Raw genomic sequence first — 23,318 nt, 5'->3', positions numbered from 1 at the left:
CAAATGCACCAAAAACCCTCTAAGCTATTGTATTTAAGCTCTTAAATATGGCATATTTAAAAAACTGTTGGAATCTTGGAATGCTTTTATATGAGTCATCTAAATTAAATAGTAAGACCATACCTTGCTGGACAACAGTGTTCTAAATAATTTGATAACTAAAGTTGGCATTTTAGCAATTATTAAATTTTGCTAGCATCCTTTAAAAAACATTAAAGAATATTTTTAACCGGTGAGTAAAAACTGATCTAAGTGTGTGACCCCCCCCCTCCCTCATGAAATGTCTGGATCCGTCTGGTGGACTCATGTTCTGTGACCATGCTTAAATTATCGAAGAAGTTTTTCAACCCTTTTAATTTTTTTGTTAATTCTGTTTTATTAAAAATATTAATTAACAAGTTTCTAAAAAAATTTATAATATGAATTTAAAAACATAAACTAAAACGCAAAAATTAAAAAGATCTTTTTTTTCTGTCTGAGCAAATTGAAAATAATAAATTATTTTTTTTATAACAAGAAATCTAATGGAAACCTACCAAATATTTATTTTATTGTTATTTTCTGGCAGACGGCAATCTTGCCATGTTCATATATTATTTTATGATTTATTGTAAAATAAATTAAATTAATGAAATAAAATAATAATAATAATAATAAACCGAAGTTACCCCTACCTACCGCTTCGCTTTAACCTTGAAATACGTCTTTAGCTTTTCCATAGTCTTTTTTTTAAACATCGATTTTTTTTACTTTTTCAATATTTATTTGTATTAAACTTAAAGTTTTATGTCTATCAAATTTTAGAAACAAAATACCAATCAACCCAAATAGTCAAACTCTTTTACCTTCTTAATAGGTATAAAACTTTTATCTAAGTGCTTTGGGAAAGGGTGATTTTTATTTTCCTTACATAAAATAGACAAATAAAAGTCTGAGCTCACCTTCCCTTATAAGCTTATGATAAGCAGAGCGTGCAAATTTAATAAAGTGCCATCATTACCTACTACCATTTACTTATTAGGAACTGGGTTGCAAACGCACATAGAATGCAGACCATTGTCCGTCCTAAAACCCCCCACCCCTCCCATACCATTTCAACTAAAAATCTCATCTAATTTGTTTACCACTTAAACATTGCCTAATCTATAAAACCCCACACCCACGCCCCCAATAAAAACACACCACCAATTAGTGAGCTTGTGACATTTTTCCTCTCTCTCACTTACCTACACGACTTCTTATGGCTAAAGGTTTATTAAGTGACAATCTTGAAGTGATTCCAAAATGGCGAAACAAAGTTTTGACTTTCAATTCCTCTAAAGACTTATTACTCAATACACGCACCGCAAAGTGTCAACTTATAAATAATATAGAAAGAGTCAAATATAGTTCTCAAAAAAGATTCACTTACCATTGCTTTGATGGGAGGAGCAACAAAATATAAAAATACAAAACAGACAAAGAAGGCGTTCCCAATAAAGTCCCTCTCGCTTGCACTTTTATTAAAAATGGTTGTCATTTTTGTGTTTGAGAATATTGGCAGTATTATGAACCTGTTCTTTTGAATAGGAAGGTAGGTAGGTACTCGCCTTTAGTTTCAACTGGTTTAATTCAGCCAGGTGGCAGTTGATTACCTTGATTCGTTATTATTGTATGCAGTTAGCTAGCGGCCTTTAGAGCGTTCGGTTGTGTTTTCTGTTTTTAATATTCATTGCGTGTTTTTAATTACTTTACATTTAATTTGATATTTCGGTTTGTGTTTTTGTTTTTACTGCTGTAATAACTAATAAAATGAAATGTATTGATTTCTTGTGTGACGTATTTGACACTTATTGTTAGTTGACGTTATTTTGGTTTGTTTGATATCGTGCATTATCGCGCGGGCTTGAAACTCCTGCGTTCGTCTTCCGATTTCTTATCACGGGGAAATTAATTTTTAGTGTTTTTTTTATTTCTTAAATATCTGTAAATAGAAATAAGAGGTGTGTTAATCAAATTATACAACTGGTATACATTTAGGATCAATGTATAGGATTCTCTTTTTTTCGTCCTAGTTGAAAAGTTACTAATTTGAAAACAAAACAGTTTAATTAACGTCGTATAATTGAAACCTTCCAAAACTTATATTTACAAAAAATAGAGCGTGTTGTTCACTTTTTCAAAACAGTTTTAGTTTGACTTGTGTGTTGCATAAAATAAAAAAGAATATTTTTTCAATCAAGCTGTTTTACTATAAACCTGCCTAAGTACTGAAATTCTTTCCGACGGAATAATGATGAAAGATTTGAAGTTGTTAAATAAATAATAACGGAAAACATTGAATTCAAATTATTGGTGAGTTTTAATTAAGCGCATGTTGTGCTTGTTATAATTTTTGTTTTAATCACATCAGATCTCTCTGAAAACATTTATGCCATGTTATCTTAGGTATTCAAACGAAACTCTCAAGTGCTTATTTAATAAGATACCTATGTACATAGGTATCTATGTATAAATGTGTATAAGCGATAGTGATATTATTCAAGATCTATGATTAAGACTTATTAATCTGGTACAATTTAGTATAGTACCCGTGGCATGATGGTTAGTGCGTTGGACTGTCATGCCAGAGGTCTTGGGTTCGATCCTTGCCTGTGCCATCTAAAGTCTTTTCACGGATAGGTATTGCCACTTGCGAGGAATTGACAAATTCGCCAAGAGTAACTCTTGTCATGAAAAAGTGCTTTCTCAAAATTAGCCGTTCGGATTCGGCATATAAACTGTAGGTCCCCTCCATTCCTGACAACATTAATCGGATACAGGAATGGTTGAGAGGTGTAAGGCCCTAGTTCTCAACGGACTGTTGCACCACCGAATTTTTTTATTTTTAATCTGGTACAATTTTACTATACTCTACTACATTTTTGAATTTTTTTGGAGAAATACACATTGCATTAAAAAACATTTCCAAGCATTCACTAAAAATCAGCTTGAGAACCTGTCAATAACTTAATTCCTTCCTGGGAAAATATGAATAATTTATCACCCGTGGCGTGCGATGGTTAGTGCGTGGAACTGTCGCGTCAGAGGTCTTGGTTAGAATCCCTTCTTGTGTTACCTAAAACTTTTTTCACGGGTACTGCCACTTGCGAGGAATTGAAACATCGTTCAAGAGTAATTCTTGTAATAAAAAGTGCTTTCCCAAATTAGTCCTCTGGATTTGACATAAAATGTATGCATAGGTCCCCTTCATCGTAGACATTACTCGCTCACAGGAATAGTTTTTTTTATATTATGCGCGCACTAAAGGGGTTATGAATACCCTTATAATAATTAGACACTGCGCGAGCAGCTACAGGAAAGGATGATAAGATTAGAAAGAATGCACATTGGTTTTTAATATCTAATGTGGAATACATTCGTGTAGTGCGGCAAAAGAACTTAACAGTACGTCTGAAATTGGGCTCCGGGGTAAACTGGTGGGCATTCCTAGAAGTACAGGAGGGGAATGCAACTGGCTATTTCACCAGAGCATTGTTTATAAAAATAACGATAAAGCTTTGGTATGTATTGAATATTTTCTTAACCCCCAAAAGTAAAACGAGAAAGAAGAACCACACTGTAGAATTGACGTCCAAAGAATGCCTTTGTTATATCAATTATGACAGCTAGTATAGTTTAATATTAATTCACAATTGCATGTTAAGAAATTCATAATATAATTCACAATAATAATTCATATACATTATGTAACAGTATGCATGAAAATTTGTTCAAGATAAGCAAATGTCTCGCTGAGAGAACCATCGTCTATCACTTTATAGAGCTATCTTTCAATTCTATCCAGAAGACTTAAGTACGTTTTTAAGGCACCAGCCCAAATATGGGAACTATACTCGAGTTTGGGACGAATAAAAGCTTTGATAATTATAGCCAGATCAAACGCTGTAAAAAACTTCTTGCATCGTCGAAGAAAACTTTAACACTAAGCAACATTTTTGGCGAGTGGAATATGTGACCAATCCACAAGAACTGCTTTTTGATGCACATACCTAGATCTTGAAGCTATTCAGTCTCCTTGATGCAAGTACCACCCATGGATAGTGGCGTTGGGATAGGGTTACGATTTTGAGACAATAGACAGAATGGAGTTTAAGAAGCATTGTTATTATTACACCGTTTTCGATTCCGCATTGATTGGACAATGCTGTCAAGATTAGAATTTAATGAGTTTATCATACGCTGAAGTTGGTAATCCACGCTTGAAGAAAAAGGATAAGAGTCTTACAAACGAATATGAAAAGCAGAGGGTACTGTTATCAGCGAAACAATGCAGTGGGTTAGAAGTTTCAGACAAAAGATCATTTATGAATACAAGGAAGAGAGTCGGAGATAAAACGGAGCCCTGTGGCACACTAGCGTTTATTTTGTGGATATCAGATTTGAGCAAGTCCAATACTACTTGAATTAAACGGTCCGAAAGGTAATTTCTAATCCAACAAAGAAGAGATTCATCAATACCAAAAGCACGTATTTGCGATAAGAGAGCTTGATGACAAACTCCATCAAATGGCTTTGAAATATCAAGTGCAATAATTTTACTCCCTCCAAAACGATGTTAAGATTTGTTCCACTGTGCGTTGAGATAAACTATGAGATCACAAGTGGACCGGTTTTTTCGAAGGTCGTACTGCCGGTCATTTAGAAGATTTCCTTCCTCAAGATATTTCTTAAGCTAATAGTTATTCAGCGTTTTCATGACCTTAGAAAAGGAACGTAAGTGCAATTGGACAATAGTTAGAGGGGGAGGATGATTCGCCTTTTTTATTAGGGACAGGCTGGACAAATGATGTTTTCAATCCACTCGGAAAGAGACCCGTAGAAAAGTATAGACAGAAAAGCTTACGCAGTGGTTTTGCCAGCGTTGAAGAACACCTCTTCAGAACAATAGTGAATGTCAAGATCTTTAAGTTCTCTAGCAACTGAAAGAGTGCGAAAGAAGATTCGTCACATAAAATCGTTCACGTTTATTAATCCAGCTTACAAAAGGAGTGTCATTGGAAACGAGGGTAGGAACGTAGTGTTGCGCGCATTTTTTACAAATGACCAGACATTTTTAATACCTTTGAGACATTTTACAGGTCTTTCTAGCTTGTGTGAACTTATTCCCATTTTTCTCGGTGGGCCTGGCTTTATAAATCCAGAAACTTACATCTTTGATTACATGGTTTGATAGATTTTACCCTGTTCGGGGTAAAATTTCTCATTCCCCAAAGAATAAGATTTGTAGCCATTTCTGCTCTGGAATCCACGTCACTATATGAAGGAAGCATAGTCAGCAGTTAAAGTTCCTTGGCCTTCTCATGTTGCTATATGGTTCTCGTAGGTATTTTTACTTTAACTGGGGTTTTTCGGCATGAGAAATTAGCAGAAATGAAGCAATGGTCTAATTAGCCTAGAGGCAATAATACATTGATCGCATATTTATTAGGATCAGAGGTAAGAATTAAGTCAAGAGGGTTGGCGGACTGAACTGCAACGTCAGAGATCCGAGGAAGATCTATGTGCAGAAAATGGAATACAATTCTCTGGATAGAGTCGAACAGCGCATCTTATTCGTTAGATGTCGAATTATTATCAAGACTTGTCCTATACTATAAATAAAAAACTAATAAATAAACTCCGAGTGATCGGTGGTTTTACCAACCTGAGTTTCGCTTGGTGCCAAAACAAGCATGAACATTATTCCTAAGCCCACGATAGTTGCTGAACACAAAACTTACCAGCCATCACAATTGTAGTATATCCGTAGTCCGTCCAGTAATGAATAAAAGGTGTCATGTTCAATGTCTATAAGTCAAACTCGTTCTGGATCAATGAGCGCGTTCAGCAACACAACCGATAATCAATTTACACGTACTATTCAGTCCTAGTTTACATGGGGAAATATGTTTTTGTTATTTAAAACTCAAACCTTCGAAAAAGCCTAAGGACAGATTTTTGTACGACGGAAAAGTAATAAAATTTCTGTCAAAATCGAGTGAAACACAAAAGTTCGCATACCAAATTATTTCTCGAAATTTTAAATTATTTGTAAATAAATCAGTAATTAAGATGAGAAGTAGAGATAGTGACGATGATGAAAAAGAAGAAATGATACCATTTAAGGTTGGTACACAGAGCTTCTCCAAAGGCTTAGATCTTTTCCCTTAAAAAGCGGAACCGATGTCGTCGTTTCTTCCCTGCTGATGGTGGCTCTTCAGTTTCATGTTGTTGTTCCTGATTTTGTTCCTCATGTCCTTGCTGCAGAACTCCGTCCTTTAATTCACCGAAACTATCATTTGTATTTAAAGCAATCGCTTCTAAATATTGAAGAGAAGTGTCTGTATCCGCCTGAATTTGTGTCGCAGCGGACCCAGATGAAGTGCACAAGGAGTTCGAAGAGTAATTGGGATGAGATACCTACCAATTGGATTGCCACTTGTGTTTAACTACTTTTTATAACTTAACAAATCTGTTACAGCCTCTTCCAGTAGTCGGTTAAATGGGCCTCCCCCAGTTGGTCTTATTATTTCCTTTGAATTCTTGATAACTATCTTTTTAAGTTTAAATTTCAAGTTAGCCCAAACCTAATAAAAGCACAAGTAAAAAATTTGTGTAAACTAATGGAATACGCGATTCAAACCTTTTTCCAACCATTTGCAACTCTTATTGGAAACTCTTTGCTGATGTTCAGCTTTGGCATTCCAATTTGCTTTAAATTTGTTTGTCTATTTCCTTCAAAACACTTATAACCTAGTTCATCTATATCAGCTCTACGAGAGTTTGAAATTGATTTTTATTTGTCAACTTTAACTTAAAATGTAAACAAAATAACAATAAATTCAATAAAATAAGAATTTAACAAAAATGCTTAAAGTATTGTGAGCAGCAAACTTTTCTGACATATCAAAATTTTGAACGATCGTTTTCTTTCGTCTTATAGAATGTTGAATAAAAGTATTCAATGACCCAAAGCTTGACCTTTACGCAATACAACAAAACGGGTGACAAAAGCTGAAAACAACTTATGGATTGAAGGTTGTGACGCGTCGTAAATTTTGCTGTCATTTAAGACTTCGTGTGATTATGCAATTACGTACATTCATTGTAAACCGTTTTCAAATTCGTTTTGAGTTTTTAAACGCAATTATTTTTATTAAATAATTTTATTAAAACAAAAACTAAAGAAATGTAGTATAAAAAATTAACATCCAACTGCGAGCTTGCTCACAAACAGTGAGAGGTCTCTTATCATCGATACAGAAGTTACTCAGCCTGTGAAGACACTCATTCAACATACCTACCTACTGGATTTCAATAATTGAGAACCTTGTAAAGGATATTTTATAAATGTTTGGTACTAATTTTTACTGACAAAAAATATACTTAGTACACTTTCACTGATGCTTATAATGCAATGGGGACAGACATTTGACATCTGTCTTAATATTAACCAATGTTAACTATTTTCGTAAACAGATCACTTCAGCAATCTTACAACGTTAAAATTATTTAAACTTACTATCATCATTTACACTGTTGTTCAGCAGATGAGCGTCTTGGACATCAGTATTCAAAGACGAGCTTTTAAAATGATTGGTGACATTAACATCATCAACTCGAGATTACGTCAATCGAACATAGTCGTAAAGTTTCTTGTCTTACCCTTTTTAACGAACTATGCTCTAGCCAATTGTGGTACCCGTGGCATGATGATAAGTGCGTTAGACTGTCATGCCAAAGGTCTTGGGCTCGATCCCAGCCTATGGCATCTAAAGTTTTTTCACGGGTACTGCTCCTTGCGAGGAATTGACAAATTCTCCAAGAGTAACTCTTGTCATGAATATTGTTTTCTCGAATTAGGGTTCGGATTCGGCTTAAAATTGTAGGTCCCCTCCATCCCTGACAACAGTACTAGCACACATAATTGGTTGAGAGTTGTAAGCCCTAGTTATTTATTTGTATGCTCTAGTCAAATATTCACTTCCAATCCTTCGCTTAAACTATTTAACAGTAATATCCTCGCTTATAGGTATGCCCCTATTTTTTAGCTTGAGCCCAACTTCAACCGTACCACGAAGTGCAGAGATTGATTTTTTTGCAGTACTACGCGAATGTGGAATGCCTTACCACTCTCTTTCTTTCCATGATTTCATTGAAATGCTCAAAAATTCAAAATCAATGTACACCGACTCCTAACCTTATTTAGAACCGTTTCCTCTTTTCGTAAAAGGTATTTTAAAGGTATACAAAACGCTAAAAAAAGCTTGCAGTTGGGTTTGTACCTACTTGATAGTTTTAGTAAGAATACGATTCTTAAAATTGAAAACGTCTGCGATTTTTTGAATCGTTACAAAACCAAACGTTCGAGTTGTAATACACATTAAAGATGGTCAAATCCTCTGTTTAGGTATGAGCAGCTTACTGAAAATAATTGTGTAAAGAAGAATTAATGATGGCGATTGTAACACTAGTCAGCATATCAGGAAGACTAATAATTTCCCGTCGGTACCCTAAGTATTTTTTAGCCGTACGTAACAGAAAAGTTTCCTGTTCTTGTGATTTCTTGAAAAGTAGATCATAATTTTTCACCAATAAACTGTGATATATACAAATACAGCCTTATTCTGCTATTCACGTGGATCGTATATTCGATGCACCCTTTCACACTGCCTTTGCATTCTGCTATCCATCGGGTGAACTACATTATCCTTAACCATTTTGACATTAAAGTAAACAGCTGTTAATGTGACAATCTTGAGAATTTTGGATTAATTGTTTTGATTCATACAAATATTAAGTTTAATCAATCAAATTATTTAATTTGTGTAATTTTTGAAAATGGACAGTATTCGACTTTTTATTCCAATTGTTAACAGAGAAATAAGAGAATCCTTAAACAGAGAACTTCGGAGAAAGTTCTTTCCTTTTTGGTATTAGGAGTTTGAGTCTTTCTCTTAGGCTATTCCGAAATTCTCGGAGGTCTTCCGGGTGTGCTTTTGCATTATTTTTTGCAATATCTGTATTTTATTTCATTACAAAAATAATTTTTGCCAATTGTTCCTTAAGTGTAGTTTTTCAACTAAGGATGTTAATAATCTTTTATTTATAAAAAAATATTTTAAATTTAGCAATGAAATAGTTTTTACTTATATTTTGCTAACAACAATTAACAAACCGGACATCAAATGTTTATAATCCGCTTTAATTCTTGTTCGAATCTAAATGCGTTCAAGTGAATAGAAGAATTCAGCGCAGTATTACCGACGTTACCGACATATACAAATTCACTTCGAATGAATAGCAGAGAAGTCAAGAAAAATTCCCCTCGATGAAAAGCAGAATAGGGCTGATAGGGCTTTTGATACTCACCTGAGCAGAAAACCAGTGCTTAAATCAAACAAAAAGTTACTTTTGCTAATCACAGTTTATTCCGGCTAAGAAAAAAATAAGTAATAAGGCCTTCATATATAATATCCTTGCGGAAGCGTGGACCATAACAAAAAGCAGCAAGATAAAAGTACTTCAGGTTGTTTAACAACAGAAAATGGAACTTCCGGACTGACCTATAGCCAGAAGAAAAATCTCACGTATATACCTAGAGCGCATATAAGCCAAAGCTCCAGCCCGGAAACGCTTTAAATCCATCCTAAGGACAGAACCGCACAGTAGAAAAAGTTCGTAGATCAGATGGTGCAGAAAAATATAAAATTAACATCTCTTATCATATAAGTAAACAACGAGAAGCATCTTGATAGGGACCGATAAAAATGGTGAACTTTGTTGGGCGAGGACTTAGCTAACCGCAATTTATTCGATAAAAAACGTCTTCTAGTTCTAGTTTAAATAAAGCAAAAATATTAACATTTTGTTCAAATCCGTTCAAAACGTTACAAGAGCAAAAAGAAGCACACACGAGACTTAAAATTACCTCCGGGACCCATGCAATAGGTGACAAGATAAAAAAGAGAGTACCTGAGCTAGTTAACCCGACGTTTGAACTATAATTGTTTGCATTCATTTTTAAACGGAATTTTATTTGGTAACCATAAGAATAGCCTCAACTAACTATCTCTGATCTTTTTTGACAGCAGCTTAGCAGCAAAAAGCTCATAGAGCTTTTAGACCAATAAAAGGTTTATTTTCGTAGTAATTTATTCAATTTAAAAGTAAAAATGTTTATGGACAAAAATCTTTAAATGCAACAAAAATTGCTAAAATAGGGGCTTACAGTGATCGAAACTTCTTCGATTGGGTTATAACATAAAAAAAAGATCGTAGTGCAAATGCTATTAACATACACTAAAAAATAGCCTTTGTGATCAAAATTAATTTCTATAGTTTAACTCACTGTCTAACCTTTTCCAGATTTGTTTGCTATTTTTTCTGGAAATAATTCATAAACCTGTCATGTTATCCATTTATACTCCAGTACTTCACTATTTAACAGTCACAGTTGGTTCTAGTCGAAGTCTTTCGGGAACTGTTCGCAAGACCTCTTCCCATAAGGCGAAGGGCACCCAAAGTATTTCTCACTATTTTGCGTTGCATTGCAGGCTGTGAACGGTTATTAATTTCCCACTTCATGATAATATAATAATAACGACTCCACATTTGATTTTGTTGCAATCCAGTATCATCACAGGCTTCGAGTACCAAAAGTGACCTTCTCACATTTATGTTGCGTCGATAACAAAATAACTTGTTTGTTTGGTTTTGGAACATAAGTCACCAACATCGTTTTTTCATAAAATCTAAAGATAGGTGAGTGGACCGGCTGGTACTGCTTCCTGTCACCAAGAAATTCTTTTACTACGCGGTGCGCGTTTCATAAGATGGTGCAGTTTTTTATCGAGCAACTTCAAGTTATCGATTATAAGGTTGCGCTCGGTGTTGAAATATGATAGCGTCAACGACATCACCTAATTATGTCCACACCAGGTTAAAAAGGGAGATTTTTTAAAAGCTTAAGGAAAGTTTTTCAAAGGAAAAACACATAAAATTAAAAAAAAATGCATGAAATCTTTATTTGAACCGATAGCACGGTCCACATAATTTAATGTTCGAAAATGTTTGTATGCTAATGTTGACCTTGACAATTTTGGCATACTCTTTCCAACATTTTGGCCGGTATTTCACGATGTCTTCCACTACGTCAATTGAAGTGGGCTTGTCTGTATAGACATGAGCTTTAACATTGCCCAACAAAAAATAGTCTAAAGGCGTTTAATCGCACGATCTAGTGCGACCGGTCCGAACGTGAAATAAAATATTCACCGAACTCGCCTGTCGATAACTCCATCGATGCGCGTGCTGTGTGGCATGTGGCACCGTCTTGATAAAACTATGTCATGCAATCAAGCTCTTGCATTTTAGGCAATGTGACTCTTACAAAGCTTCTAGCTTACTCCAAAATCGATAATTCTGCTTATTAACGTACCCATTAAGATAAAAATTAGCTTCGTCGCTGAAAACAATTTGTCGGTAAGAAGCTCACGATAAACTTTCTTAACAGATCACACATTCCGCGGTACAAATGGACCCTATGACTCGATTTTTGCCGTAATGTAAAAAATGTAGACGAATGAAAATAAGTTGGATAATTAACAGTGCTGGACATCTGAAGTTGCTGAAACTAAAAAACCCCCACTTACAAAGTGCGAACACAACAGGGGCTTAGTTTTGTAAGATAACACAGCAGCCACTCAAATGATTGACGAAAAGTTGTTGAAACCTCGAAGGCCCCCAAGGATACAACAAAAATAATAAAAGTAAAAGTATTGACATAATTTTGTAAGCTATACATATAAAAAACATAAATAAAAACTTTGTTTATAAAAAGTAAACGTCTTGAAAGAATAAACTTCACATTTGCAAAGTATTTTAAGTAACACCCAAAAGCTTTCTTCCACCCCTATACGTCATCTTGTCTGCAATCAAATCAATCTTTAAAAATCCACTGACACAAATAAAGCCTATACAGTTTTAAGAAAGTCATTGGTAGGTATCTACTCCAAAAGTTCATATAGAGCTTTTTGAAATTGTTTAAAAGAATCAAAAATCAGCTTTGTTTCAAATTGTGTTTCAAATCTTATTATTTTAATATCGAAAAAATAATAACTATACGTCACCAAAATCCGAAGTATGTTAACATTCTGTTCCCAAAAGTGTAAAGCTCACTCTCCCACCTGCGTGTGCCAACTGAATTGCGTGCTTTCTCTATACTATTCCGTCCTTCGGGATTGGAATGCTGTCGATGTCCATTTTGCTCTACATGACTCAGCCATCTTAAGCACTATTCACATAAGCTCGACCAACGACCAACGAATGAACGAATATTTGTCGATTTTGACATTTCTTTCACATGAGAACATGAGAGCTTTTAAGTCGTCGCGAATGAAGTTTGACTTTGACAATTGTCACCACCATTTACCACCGAAACCAAAACAAGAATACTTTTTTTAGGTTAAGTACCTACGCGCGATTATTTTATTCGTTGTGAGTGTGGATAATGTGGAACGCGAATAAAGTTTGGCAGTACTCGTATCAACTACTTTCGTGACGAATAAATTTGTTTCTTAAATTTATTAACGTATGATATTGAAAAGTAAAAGTATGCATTATAAACAAAATATAAACTATCAGCCCTATTCTGCTATTCACGTGAATCGTATATTTGATTCACCCATTCGATTCCTTTTTACACTGCCTTTGCATTCTGCTATAACCATCGTGTGATCTACATTATCCCAAACGAATTTGACATTCAAATAAGCAGCTGTTCATGTAAAAATTCAATTCTATCCACCTAAACAGAATAATTTGTATAATTTTTGGAAATGGGCAGTTTTGGACTTGTTATTCCAATTGTAAGCAGAGGAATAAGAGAATCCTAAAACAGAAAGCTTCGGATAAATGTTAAAAAGTGTCTTCCTTCCCCTTAAAATGTTAATGTTCTTTTATTTATAAAACAAATATTCTAAGTTTAGCAATACATTAGTTTTTCACTTACATTTTGCTTAAAAAAATTAACAAAACACACATCAAATGAAAAATCCGCTGCATTTTATATGCGGATCTGAATTGTATAGAATGAATGCTTTCACCTGAATAGAAGAATACCGCGCAGTATTACCGACGTTACCGACATACACAGATTCTCTTCTAATGAATAGCAGAATAATGACTAGTGAAAATTCAAGTAAAATTCTCCCCGATGACTAGCAGAATAGGCCTGTATATTGCTATCGTTTTTTTAAGAATTTGTGTAGAAATATGTCTTGAAACGTATTTATATAAACTCACATTTTGTAATTCATTAGTCGTTCGTTGGTCGCGCTCATGTAAATACTGCTTTAAGCATCTTGCACATGAGCTGCGAACTGCGAACTCCGAACTGTGGATGTTCGCATATTTTGACTTTTCTTTCACATGGGCTTTATTTTTATTCGCAGACAGCGACGAATTGAATAACCCTTTTCCCCTTATTTTCCTCAACCTTTTACACAAAAACAAAACAAGAGTGGTATAATTTTGAGGTAATGTTGCTCGCGAACAATTTATTCGTTGCAGTGTGGATGGTATGTGGAACGCGAATAGATTTTGACGGTTCGTAGCAACCTCAGTGCAATTCGTTACTACCAAATTGTTTTTACCAAATTTTCTTATTTTAGAGAACAAAATGCAAATTTTATTATCGTAACATTAGTGCCAACTGGTTTTTTATAATTTAAATGTAAGATGTAAGTTTCCGTTGTTACAAAGCCAACCCGACTGAGGAAAACCGGAATAAAAACAAGCAAGAAAGACATGTAATGGTCATATTCGTCGAACCAAATTTTTGCATGATCAGAAATTAAGGCAAAAAATACTACAATGTCCCAAAGATAGTAAAAATTTCTGGTCATCTGTAAAAAACGTACGAAACACCAATTTGCTTGCAGCACAGTTTGCTATTAATTCGACGCTACCGAAAAGTGTCATGTATCCTGTTCTTGTGAGCGTAAATGATTCTATGGGATAAATCTTCTTTCGCACTCGTGCAGTAGGAAAGACCTTGCCATACACAAATCCGCTAGTCCGGATAGTATCTCCCCAATTTTTCTGAAGATGTGTTCTTCAACGCTGGAAAAACCACTGCGTAAGCTTTTCAATCTGTCCTATTCTACAGGTCTCTTCCCGTGTGTATGGAAAACTGCATTTTTCCAGCCTGTCCTTAAAAAATCCTCCCCCTCAAACTAAGGTCATGGAAACGCTAATTAATTATCAGCTCAAGAAATATCTCGAAGAACGGAAGCTTCTTAATGGCCGACAGTATGGCTTTCGTAGCAATAGGTCCACTGGTGATCTCATTGTTCATCTCACCGAACAGTGGAACAAATCTTTACATCGTTTTGGAGAAAGTAAGATTATTGCACTTGATATTTCAAAAGCATTTGATAGAGTTTGGCACCAAGCTCTCTTATCGAAAATGCGTGCTTTTGGTATTGATGAATCTCTTCTTCGTTGGATTAGAAATTATCTTTCTAACCGTTCAGTACAAGTTGTGTTGGATGGTTACAAGTCTGTAATTCATCAAATAAATGCTGGTGTTCCCCAGGGCTCCGTTTTGTCTCCGACACTCTTTCTTATATTCATAAATGATCTTAGTCTGCCACTTCTAATCCATTAACCTGTTTCGCGGATGACTAGCTGAGGGTACTAGCTTCTCATACTCGTAGATTCACATCCTTGTCCTTCGGATGTGGAACTTCAACGGCAGCGTATGATAAGCTCATTAAATTATGATCTTGACAGCATTGTACAATGGGGAATCAAAAACCGTGTAGAATTTAAAGCTTTGAAAACTCAATGCTCCAAAACTCCTGCCGTTAAAGCGTAACACACCCTCGATGCCACTATCTATGAGTGGCACTTGCATCCAAGAAACTAATCAACTGTCAGTACTTGGTATGTGTATCACAGATCACCTTTCATGGAACGATCATATATTTGATTTTGCCAAAAATGCTGCCAAGTGCTTAGGATTTCTCCGACGGTGCAGGAAATTTTCACCCCTTCTGATCTAATTGTAATTTACAAAGCCTTCATCCGTCTAAAGCTTGAATATAATTCGCATATCTGGGCAGGTGCCCTTAAAACAAGCTCTTGGAAAGAATACAAAAATGGGCTTTAAAAATGATAGGCGATAGAACTATAATCGAAACATTTACATTACTAGAACACCGCCGCAATGTTTCATGCCTTTCTTTGTTTTATCGATATTTTTACAAACAATGTTCTGTTGAACTATAGCTAGTTGCATTCCACCCCTTAAACGATTTAGCCGTAATACTCGCACTTCCAGGAATGCTCATCAGTTTACCCTTGAGCTCAATTTCGGGCGTACTGTCAAGCATAGAGATTCTTTCTTAAATCGCACATCGAGAATGTGGAATGCTTTAGCCAACTCTGTTTTTCCCTCCCATTTTGATGTTCAGAACTTTAAGACCAATGTGGCACCGGTATCTCATTTTAAATCCTTCCCTATTTTCCTAATGCTCGCACTGTGTTTAAATATTAACATATAAAGGGTACTAATAACCCCTTGAGTGCCTGTAAATTATAAAAAAAAAATGTGTTTTTTTTTTAATTGACCTTTGAAATGTGTAAAATCGCGTTTGTTCGTCCATTCTGTGCAGCTCGTAAATCACCTGAAAAATTTTCTCTCGAACCATCATAAGACGTTCTCATCATACGCCTCAGTGCCATAAATGAGAACCGGGATGATCAGTGTCTTATAGACGGTGACTTTAGAGATTCTCGGCAGAGGACTTAGATACTCAATTGCCTTCTAAGTTCAAAGAAGTAGCGATTTGCAAGTGTTAGCGCTGGTGTCGTTATCTGAATTTATATCGGTGAATTGTCTGACACTCGACGAGCAGCGGCCAACCTCCATCGTCATTTTGCATAAACGGATAAGTTTGACAGGGATGTCAAAAGTAGTCGTTGCTCTGTAAAGCTCTTCCCTATATGGATGTTACCATACACCGCCTTCAATAAAGAGATGAGTTTGTATTGATTCTGACTTGTTTAAAGTAAAGCTATTCCATGTTTTGAAATTTCTGACATCTGAAAAGCAAACATGTTCTTTCTGTATTAATTTGCGTGCAAAGAATGTATATGCTGTGCTTCATGTCACCTGAACGTACTCATTAAAATGTGTATGACTTATGTCAGCTTACCGACAGGCCATTCACATTTAAAGATCTATAACAATATTTTAAAATCTCATAATCGTTCTTACCCTTGGTTAAATGGATAAAATGAGAAGGGGAGACTTTCAAATTTGTAGATACAGAAATTCTGACGTAATTAAAAGTCTTAATTTTAGGAACCAAATGCTTGTTAAAGCTATATAGAGAATATATTTATACTTGCTATCAAATCAGAGATTTAATTAAATTATAAATCAAAAATGTTAACACTTTAATGTTTGTCAAGAACTACATACCTGTGACCTATCTCTCATTTTCATCTATACTTAATAAAAGCATTAAAAATTATAAATGAAATCTGATTATTCTAACTAATTAATTGGCAGTCAATCACTTTAAAGTTACATAAACCCAAATACCTAAATAGTGATAGGATTTTATTACCTACCTACTGTGACTTTAATATATACAAAAACAAATATTTAGAGGCTGTCAAGAATTCCATGCTGATAAGACTTAACATTACTATTCCATAGATATTAACTGATACTAAACCACTTTGTTTCTTGTCAACTTGATTGCGTTACTTTCAGAAAGTTATCGGAAGCCATTGAACACAAAACTAGCACCATAAATTAAAGTAAACATTACCTTTATTGACTTCTGCAAACAAATGAACGCTGCCTGCAACCGTGTTCTTTTCGATGTTTTGATAAAGGTATTTTGAAGACAAGTTATTTAAAAAATACAGATCTTTACCAGCAGATATGAAAATGATAGAAACAAAAAACATAAATCTGGATTGTGAGACTAAAGGCAATGTGCGGTTTTTCCGAATCAGATATCCCACAAACTTGGTTTTATGACCAAAGGCTGAAATTTAGCTGTAGCCATTTTATGGTATTTAAAACTCCCCTTTCTTCATTTTCATCGAAATTCTAATTATGCAGCAATGTCCGACTTTCCTACATGAGTAGCCTAAAAATCAAACGTCTTGTTTCGGGTATCCGGGCAATTTGCTGATCGAAATCAAGGACTCTATTGGTAACACTTATCGACAGTGATTCCAGTCCGACTTCAAAGCAAATTTGTCACATCAGGTTTTTGATTTATTCCTTTGTAAAATTCGAAAAAAAGCACGTTTATAAAGATTTGTAAGGCTTTTTTTCACTAAAATTCCTGGTGGTTTTCTAAATCTATAATTCATTTCTTCAATATTAAGTTGAAATATTAATATTATTTCCTTTAATGTTCGTAAAATCTGCATAAGTTGTTAGATTCCACCTGTCTTACAAGAATCTGACAGAAACGCTAAACCATTTATGTTAAATCGGTTCTTAACAGAAAAGAGCTAAACTCTTTTAAAGTAAGTTTTGTTTTTGTGATGCATCTGTTGTCTTAACAATTCTTTTATATCAAGTTTTTGAAAAATTTAAAAAAAAAATGTTGAAAACGGGTATTTTTAAAACCTAAGCAAATAGTTAAAATTAAAGTTTGGTTTTGAAATCAACCTTCATATTGAGTCAAATAAAGACTCAAATTACACTTAGTCCAAAAGGTCTCCGTACAGCAGCTAATTTCAGTGTTTTTTTTTAAGTACTAAAAATAAATGTAAAACCCAAAGTGTTATATTGAAAAAAGTTAGGTTCCACCTTCACCTTTTTACCTAATTTAAAAAAAGGGGAAAGATCTATGCTGGACTTTCCTTTAAAACCCCGTTTTTTATTGTATTTAGCATTTTTAAATGAAATATGCATTTTTAGGATATTTTAAAAATTTGATGTGATAGAAAAATGTTAAGGCGTGATTCGAATTGAGGACATCTTAATTTAAAAAAAGTGTTATTTTCTTCGTGCTCCCGAAAAAAAACATAATTTTGTCGACGAAGAAGAAAACATTAAATTAAAGGAACAATTTTTGGGTAAATGAAGAATTTCTTCAGTTAATTTTGATAACAGATCGATTTTTTTAACTCAAAATGATCAATCATGAATGTCGACTTCCAGAAGGCAAGAAAGCGCGACCTATTCGTGTACTTTATTTAAAGATCGATTACAATCATATTTTGTTGACAGAATAGGAAGTAGAAGCATTTATATTCCCTGACTGCTATAAGAAATAGTAGTATCAAAATTGAGAGTTACCACAAACAAACCTTATTTTCTAAATGGTTTTCATGTTCTCAGATTCTATGTTAATGATTTACTATAACAACTCAAGTCATAAAAATAGTACACACCTGATGAATCTTTTTTTTATAATCATAATGGACTTTGATGTAAAGAATATAGGATTGAAAACAACATTTTTGAGTAACTATTTCTTATGATTCTTGTTTTGAATAGAATATAGATAGATACCAAAATGACAAGCAAAAAATTAGTCGAAATATAAAAGATCCAAAGGAATAAAGACTCAAGTCCACTAAAAATGATTCCAATAAAAAATATTTCAAAAGTTCGCCTAATTTTGGTAGTTACAAACCATTTATATTTATTTCTTCTTTTAAAATTAATACCCGTGTTTTGTTGGAAAATCTATCCAAAGTTTAGTAGGATTTTACACGAACAACAAAAACAATATCCATAGTATGAATACTAGCGATAAAAATTAAAGTATAATCTTACTACGGATGTCTTTTTGACATTCATACTCTCGAATGGAATGTGATTTCGTTCTCAAATGTTGGTACGGCTGATATTGCATTTGTATCTCGATGGCTGTGTTCGTTTAGTAGTTGTGCATTTGGAATCATGTGTTTTGCATTGGGGAACGATTCAATCTGTTACTGTTGATATTATTTGGTTTTGTTTATGAAAATAGACTAACAGGACTTATTTTGCAAGAGAAAATAATAGAAAAGATTTATAAGTTTTACTATATTTCCACCAAAGGTTTATCTCAATTTAGATTAAATAAATATTTTTAGTGTTTCCACCACACAAGAAGATTTAAAAATTATTAAGTTTGACAGAACTTACTAAAATGCAAATGGTGTTTCGGTGTTTTTTATGAAGTGCAAGTGAGATTGTTTGATTCGTGTTAAACAATGAAGAACTGAATAGTTCAGCACCATATAAGAATATGCTTCCTACTTCATGTGCAATATTTTTTTTAAATTTGATTAAAACAAAACTATATTTTTTGTACACAAACATCCAAATAAACAGACCTTATAATGTATTATCTGTAAAACCAACTCCTCCACAAAGGATTTTCCTCACGAATTTTGAATCGACTCCGATCCCCGACCGGAATCGAGTCAAATCAAGCTCATATCCACTCGATTCAGTTATATAGAGAATTGAGACGAGCTTCAAGCTCGCTTCAACACCACATGTTAATGTAGTAATTTCTAGAAACAAACCCCCTTCTTTAGGTTTTTATTTTATGTAAAATTGTTTGGTTAAAACTCTGAAATATACTATCACCTTTACAGACGTATTTTCTTGATTTTGATAGTCAACTATTAAAAATCAGCTTACCCGATTTCACCCTTGGTCTGAATTTAGCTATTTTTTTCTTTGGAATTTTTTGATTATTTTTTCTGGAAAATATTCATTTGTATCAACTTTCAAATATAAAAACTGGACTAGTGGGGATCGTTTTTTTGGCAATTTCTCACTGTACTTTATATGGAATACCAAAACAACGCACTTAATAACATTCTTAAAAAAATCGAATTTGTCCGGAAATTAAACATTCTCTACAAAATGTCTTATTTTCTTACTTATTGAACACCGTCATTAATTTCTGATAAATTCGTAGAAAATTGATCTTAACTTTCAATGTGTGCAGTGTATTGGTTTAATATTAGATGTGTTAAATTAAGATTTAAAATCGCGCGCTAAAGGGGATATGAATACCCTTATAATGATTAGACACAGTGCTCGCAATTAGGAAAGGAGGATGGAATAAAAAGGAAAAATCGATGCACATCATGGTTTTGAATGTCTGCACACTGTAATGAGTGTTTGAGTTTGGGAGGGCGGGAATGCAACTGACTATTTCACTAGAGCACTGTTTTGAAAACAATGACCTTTAGTACCCCTTGTCATGATGGTAAGTGCTTTAGACTCTCATGCAAGAGGTCTTGGGTTCAATCCCTGCCTGTTCCATCAAAAGTTTTTTTCACTGCCTCTTGTAGTACCCGTAGAGCATTGAAAAATCCTCCAAGAGTAATTTTTGCTTTCTCCAATAAGCTATTTGGATTCCGCTTTAAAACATTTTAAATTTAAATCATTTGCGCTTTACATGACAAACATTCATTTTCTAAACTTCGTACAGAATTCAAGTTTCTCAGAAAATTCTTGAAAAAGAATTTTATTTCGAATATTGAGCTTGATTTGAAAAGCGATCCGGAAGGATTCTGGAGTTTTATTAATTCTAAAAGGAAATCAATTGGCATTCCAACTACTATAAATTTTAAAGCGGATATTTCTACTGACAGTAACAACACTCTTGATCTTTTTGCTCAATTTTTTGAATCAGTTTACTCAACTTCACAAGGAAACTTGGATTTTCTTTCAGATATTACCCCTTAAAGTAGATATTGGCTCAATACACTTAGAATTATCTGAAGTATTTAATGGTATTCAGAATCTTAAACCCAATCACATTCCTGGTGTCGATGGCATTCCTCCTCTTGTCTTAAAAATATGTTCTAGTTCTGTATGCTTTCCATTGCAAATTATATTCATCTTGTCTATATCTTCAGGAATATTTTTGGACAGTTGGAAATCTTCTTTTCTGATCCCAATTTATAAGTTTGGTTTGAAAAATAATGTTGAACATTACATAGGAATTTGTAAGCTGTCCAACATTCCTAAATTGCTCGAAGTTTAGTAAAGACCAAACTGGATTTTTTTTTTGTAAAAGAACATGTAAGTGATGCCCAGCATGGGTTTATATCAATTCAAATAGACGCTATCCACACGGATTTTAGTAAGGCATTTGATTCTGTATGCCATGTACATACTGCTTCGTAAGCTTCATAACTTTGGGATTCACTCTAATCTCCTTCAGAGGATTTCATCCTTTTTAACTGATAGGGCACAAAAAGAAAAACTTGACAATCAAACTTCGAGATCTATTAAATGTACCTCAGGAGTTCCCCAGGGCAGTCATCTTGGCCCACTTTTATTTATAATCTTTATCGATTATATTTGGAAAAAACATAAAATTTACCCAATGCCTCATATATGCTGATGATCTTAATTTGTATCGTTAATTTGTATTTATGCCCCGATTAGACCATTGAGAGAAAGATACGTTTTTTCAACTTAAGCATAAGACATATTTTGGAATAAATAAACCAGTTTCAAGGTCAATTAGAGAGTTCAACGAAGTAATTAGTCATATTGACAAAGCATGGCCTAGAAACAATTCAAAATTGATTTTATTATCTGTTTTTAAGAAATTAATCATGAATTTTAAATTATTTAGTTTTTGTATATACCTATGTATTTATTCTTTTTTGCATCTGTTGAGCCTGTAAATAAATAAAAACTGTAGGTCCCCTCCATTCCTGAAAACATTACTCGCACACAGGAATAGTTGAGAGTTGTATGACACTGGGCCCTAGTTCTCAACGAACTGTTGCGCCACCTAATTTATTTATAAATAATGTGTTCTCACAGAACCCTCGCAAAAGCAAGAATTATAATCGCGCTATATGATATTTCATATTATAGGATGATAGTTCTAGCTTAAAAAGCCCGTAGGAAAGTTGCATAGTCCACATGTTCCATCCAACATGCAACATCATCCGTTATCGTTGGCAATGCTTGGAAATGCAAAATCCTGAATAAGAACTTATTTTTGATCTCATTTGGAGAGAGAACAAAGAAATCCAAACTAGAAAACAAATAATTTAATAATGTTTTTATACAAATAAAATTGTAGTACTCTTGGCGTGATGGTTAGTTGGTAGGACTATTAATCCTTTCTTCCTTACTTCGTCTACCTCTTGCAAGGAATTCACAAATCCTCCACGAATAATTCTTGTTATTAATAGTTCTTTATAAAATTTGGCATACAAACCCATTTATCCCTGACATAACTCGCACGCAGATTGATACCTTAATTAGTAATTTTAAGCTTCGTACAATGTAATATTTCTCGTTCTAGCCTATATCGGTCTTTTTCTCTTTTGTATTTTCTCTTTCTCTCTTTTGTATTCTGGCCCTGGTCAGAGCAGCATTTATATGTCTGTCGAAATACAAATACTGATCTAACCAGATACCGAGGTGCTTAACTACACTTTTTCTCGCTAATGGCTGCCCGTGAAGATCAACGATGTCTATCTTGCGCCAATTCTTGCACGTATCCCTCGTAGCCCTAGCCAACGGAGTCGGGAACAGAATTGTCTCCGACTTCTGGACATTTATTTTTAGTTTCCAGTCGTCGCAATATCGCTGAATCTTGTCGAAATCACTCTGCAAGAGAATTCTAATAACTGCAACCTTTCGGGCCGTTCTGTTCGCAATTGCCTTTGTAAGACTGCCTATCAGATCGCTGGTGTGATTGCTGAAGAGAATCAGCGAATTCATCGCTCCCTGTTCAAGACCATTTTTAATTGAGAATGTTGTGGTAGAAGTTACATTGCCATTTTTGACAACAAACTTTCTACCGTTAAGCATATCATAAAGTATATACAACAATGGCTTGCTTATGCCAAGCCTGCTCATTCCAACAAACTAACCATCATGCCACGGGTACTACAACTTAAGAGTTGAGAAATACTAAATACAATTGCTCTTGCTATCTAGCCTCATGACGTACATAAATTCAACGTGTACATTTATTTAGAACATTTAAAAAATGCACTCACAGATAGTACACTTTTCAAACTTAAGTCTTTTGGAAAGAATTTAGAAAATCAGTTTTGTTCGTAAAAAAATTATGAAAAACCATTACTTTTTGAATCTTAGATTAGAATACAAAACTGAAACTTTTCATTGTGTCTCGCTCTAAAATAAGAATAAAAACGTCACATAATAAAACATAATATTTCAAGTATATTAACAACAAAAGAATGATTTGTTAGTGTTCCTAAGGTTCATTAATACTCGACATTATAACTAATAAAACCACAATGCT

The 23,318-nt window shown here is 34.1% G+C and overlaps 1 protein-coding gene across 1 annotated transcript in view; it reads left to right on the top strand.

Annotated features, from left to right (window-relative positions):
- Positions 1-1,611: 1,611 nt before the first annotated feature.
- Positions 1,612-23,318, top strand: part of LOC129952455 (homeobox protein aristaless) — a 73,959-nt gene continuing 52,252 nt past the window's right edge. Inside the window, exon 1 of the mRNA XM_056065040.1 lies at positions 1,612-2,334. The gene's annotated coding sequence lies outside the window, so the exon portion shown is untranslated. The remainder of the gene's footprint in view (positions 2,335-23,318) is intronic.

The sequence above is a fragment of the Eupeodes corollae genome, chromosome 3, assembly GCF_945859685.1.
Source record: "Eupeodes corollae chromosome 3, idEupCoro1.1, whole genome shotgun sequence".
Classification (NCBI taxonomy): Eukaryota; Metazoa; Arthropoda; class Insecta; order Diptera; family Syrphidae; genus Eupeodes; species Eupeodes corollae.
This window is presented reverse-complemented; position numbering and strand designations above follow the sequence as displayed.